The sequence below is a fragment of the Polistes fuscatus genome, unplaced genomic scaffold (genome assembly GCF_010416935.1).
Source record: "Polistes fuscatus isolate 324 unplaced genomic scaffold, CU_Pfus_HIC Scaffold4, whole genome shotgun sequence".
Taxonomy (NCBI): Eukaryota; Metazoa; Arthropoda; class Insecta; order Hymenoptera; family Vespidae; genus Polistes; species Polistes fuscatus.
This window is the reverse complement of record NW_025113118.1, coordinates 9474483-9479489: the sequence shown is the minus strand read 5'-3', so window position 1 is coordinate 9479489 and position 5007 is coordinate 9474483.

The following is a 5007-nucleotide window of genomic DNA, read 5'->3' as shown; positions in this document are numbered from 1 at the left end:
TGGAGACGACGACAAAATAATAAGAAACTGGAAATAAATAGAATAAAGGCAGGAGAAAAAGAAGAAGAAAGAAGAATAAGAAGAAGAGATATCGGGGACTTCCGGTTAAAAAAGTCCCGGAACCACGGACTGGCTGCTCATCCACGAAATGGACAATTTTACGATTAACCCTCCGTCCCCCAAAGTGACATTGAATGGAAGTGACCGTAACAACTTGAGAAAAGAAGAGTGCAACGTACGCTAATCGCTTACGTCGTACGTTTTTTCTGAATTCGTAACGTCGAGCTCTGATGGGAGAAAAATGAAGAAAGAAAGAGCCTGTGCATTTTTTTAATTAATTATTATGATTATTATTAATAAAAAGCGGGAGCTGAGATACGGACTACAGCGAGCCGCACCCAACGTCGTCATTGACCTCGAGTGAACACGAGAGGATCGGAAATACGGTTTGTCCGATATACCACTGTTGAAACTTAAATTTTCATTTTGATTGGATCAATATTTTGAAGACCCAAAGAACATCTCACGATGTTCTTCCGTGTTATTTTCTTATATATATCAATAATTAATATATATGTTACCGTTAAGAAGTGAAATAATCATACTGATCTGTTGCAATATGAAAAAAGACAGAATCACATACTTTAACTTGGTAATATGAAAATTCACGATATACGACTACTAACAAAACATTGGTTTTCAAAATACACGAAGAGATAGTAGGAACGAATAACTACGAATATTGTTGCAGAAAGAAAAGTTTAATTTTAATTATTAATGAAATTCATATAACAATTAGTTTAAGTTTTAATAATACAATTTTTGTACAAATTGTATATATGTTTTTTCCCTAAAACGATTAGTTATTTCGCGTAAGACCGAAATTTTTTCGTGAATTAATTGAATTATCCATTTTAACGGTAACATATAAACGAATAATAAGGAGATCTAAGTTTTCTTCTCCCTCTCTCTCTCTCTCTCTCTTTCTCGATATATCCGTGACTCAATTTAATACGGTGGTGCAACGGATAAACGAATGACGACATCATGTTCCTATTATAACACTAGTCTTAACGCGTAGAAATTGATCGATAGGTAGTTATCGATTCGATATTTGACTGCTTCCGGATAGCTTAGGGGACAAACCAATAAAACGGAAGTCATCGAGACTACCGGGAAAAAAAAAAGAAAAGAAAAAAAAAGATTTCTATTTAACATCGGCCCGTTCGCGTTAATCCTTGTCCTCTTTTTAATTAAATGCCTATATCTAAAAACACACATACACACATAACATCATAAACATATTACATACACACCACATACATACATACATACACAGAGAGAGAGTAACAGGTATTACGTATGATACAATAATTACATATTTAACATGACATTTGTGTGCTCGAAATAGGCGCGTTCGGGTCCTCTAAGAATTCGTTGATATTGTCGAACCGTTTCGGGGTGAGGGGTTCAAGTAATAACGCGATGCCTAGACTGAGCTCGATTTTTTAACTTTGGCCGATTTTCAAATGAAACCCATCATTAATTACGGACAAGGTTTGAGCCAAAAGACACGTGGTGTCACGTAGATTTTCTTTCAATTGAACTCTGAACTCTGACCGTCCATTCGCGACAGTGATGGTCACCTCACTTTTAGGATTATCTCTTAACTATATACTTTATAAATATATACATAAGAAATGTATACATATAAATTTGTATACATACATATAAATATAATATAAATATATATATATGTGTATGTATATACGTATATATATATATATAAATCATTGTATTCGAACGAAGGGACGTGAATGTGTGCGTTGTATACACTTTGAGAACACACATCAAACTATATGTGTGTGTGCGTAACGTGTGAAAGAAAAAAGTATATTCAGGATGTCCTATAATTGGTAATACGTGAAAAGAAACTAATAATCGAAAATATGGAATAAAACTTGTTCGTTTTCAATGCTTTTGTTTATTTTTTCTTTTTTATTTTTTTTTCGAGAAAAATAAATTTGAAAATTTGTTGAGTTTTAACTGAGCTTGCAACCCTGGAAACTCAAAAAAAAGTCTCATTCGTTAAGAATAAAACCTATTACAAGAGATATTATCATACTGGCAAGGTTTTCTATCACAAAACTGTTCTCCGAAATAAGAGCCACCAATTACAGAATACCCTGTACATGTATATACTTTTTTTTATTATAGGTGTGTACGGGGTGGTAAAAAAAAAATCAGGGGTCTGATATTTTAAAAGCTTATTTTTTTATTTTCTTTTAGCTTTTTTATTAAAAGAAAACTAAGGAATAATTTTTACTAATATCAACAAAAATCTTACTTCGTAGATGCAAACAGTACAAATTAAGTTCTTTTTTTTTAGTAATTTATCCAATACGATGTGTAATGATCAAAAATTAATTTACATCGATAGGATGAATTTTAGGACTCGCATATTAATGAAATATTTTTCTTTTGATAATACAAGCTTTAAAATATCAGACTTCTTTCGTTCTTTTTCCCACACTGCATATATATGTTACTGTAAAAAAGTGAAATTCGTTAATTCGTGAAATAATTACCTGTTAAAGTATGAAATAAAGTAAAATTACATACTTTAAACTAGGTCATATTTTTGCTAATTATACTCTTTATAGATTCAATTCACTTCTTTGAGAACACTACTTTTAAAATTGAAAAATTTTATTCGTAGATTAATTCCAATAGAACATTTTATGACTAAGGTAAACATTGATTTTTTTCAAAATAAAGGAAAAAAAATAATAAGACCGTTACAGAAAAGTAAAGCAAATTTTTAAAGATAGATCAAATTTCGATCTTATACTTTTTAATTATTCGCTTCTCGCAGAATTTATAAATTACCTAATAAGATCCTAAAAGAACTGATTCAAGCGTATTTATAAAATTCTTGTTATATACTTTTCTTAAAAAACGTATAATTATTTCGTGAATTAATTGAATCATATATTTTAACGGTAACATATAAACCTATAAATATATATATACACATACATCCCCTACCCATACACAAACACACACGTTACATATATTTATGTCCTATGTATATACATATATATATATATATATATGTATAAGTGTAATTTAGAAGCGGGCCCGGCAGCGCCCCTCGCTGTGATATGAGAGGAGCAGCCTGCAATCACTAAACCAATGTACTTATACCGTTGTATCATAGTATTATATAAACAAATTATTATTATTATTATTATAAAAAAAATTATTATAACGTCATTTAATCGTGCGCACGGATAAACGAAAACGAAAACGAAAACAAAAACGAAAATGAAAATGAAAAAGAAAAGAAAAAAAAAAAAGCAGAAAACAAATAAAAGGGGAAACGGAATGTGAAAAAGTGTGGTGGTGGTGGAAGAAGACAAAAAAAAGAAATAAATGATTAACTAATAAGAGTGATTAGTTAAAGAAAGAACAAGGAGGAAATGAGGTATAAAGAAAAATAAAATATAAATCAAGAGAAAGAGATGAGAGGTTTGGTTTCCGATGCAATCGTGTATGTATATTTTCTGTTCTTCATTTTAAAAATTGCCGTTCATTGAAATCACTTCGGATGTTTCTCTATCTCTCTCTCTCTCTCTCTCTCTCTCTTTTTCACACATACACACACACACACACACACTCTCTCTATTTCTCTCTCTTATTAATTAATTAAAACATTATCGATAGAACGTCCAATTTGACTCTGCAATAGAACTCTCTTTCTCTTTCTCTCACTCACTCACTCATCGTCGTGTAAAAAAACAACATCTCGTTCGCGCCAAAAATTTTTTCAACCGTCAAAAATAATGTCCCTAACAAAATCCACACAAGCACACACATACACACATACACATATGCATACGTACATATAAACATACATACCAAAAATTTCCTTAATGATCAAAAATTTCATTAACAAACGCATACGTTTAAAACGTACATGCAAATAAATTTCATTTAACACGAATAATATACAAAACACAAATTTCATACTGATGTACACGTTTATACATACGAAAATTGGTTGACGAGTTTCGAGCCTATTTCCTTTTTTCTAAAAATTTTGAGAGACCACGTCGAAAAGGTAAAAAAAGAAAAAAACACAAAAAGAAATAAACAATAAACGTAATTGTTTCTAATTTTAGACTCGAAACTTATCATCCGCGTAGATATGAAAACAAAAAAAAAAACAATAAAATAAAATAATAAAGAAAGAAAAAAATTATTGAATATAAAAAAAAAAACGAACACACGTACACGAGAATCGGTGTTTCTCCGGCTATGCTGCGTTTAAAAAATCGTCTAACGATTTTCGTGTTATAAATCGTATTTTATTATATTATAATATTTTAGACGCGTTATATATGTGATTAAAAATTAAAATACGAGTATATCGTTTTCTTTTTCTTTCTTCTTTTTTTTTTATTTTTTTTTTTCTTTTTATTGTAAATCGTCCGAGTCTTCCACGATTCTCTAAAAAAGAAGAAGAAAAAAAAAGAAAAATAAAAAGAAAGAAACAGACATAAATTTTCGTTCTTTTGTAAAAAAAAAAAAAGAAAGAAAAAAGAAAAAAAAAGAAAATAAAAAACTCGTGTCAAATTGAACGACGAACGACGGTAAGGAACGAATTATTAAAACACTTATTGTAATATAAATTCAATTATTTATTCAGCTTACGTGCCACACGTGAACAATGAATTTTTGTCGCTAAGGGAATATTTGATTCGCAGGAAATCGAATATTTAATATCTAAAGCTTTGTTTCTCGTTCTGTATATATTATTTATATGTGTGTATACGGTTTTATATTATATTTTAAGAACGCAATTAACGTGAAGTATCAAACAAATCAACTCTTTGTCGTCGCATTAGGGTATTTATTTTTTTTTTCTTGAATATTTTATTTTCTATTTCTAACTGATAATTTTGTTCATTTTTTCCTAATGCGGATATTTTTGTAAAAAGAAGA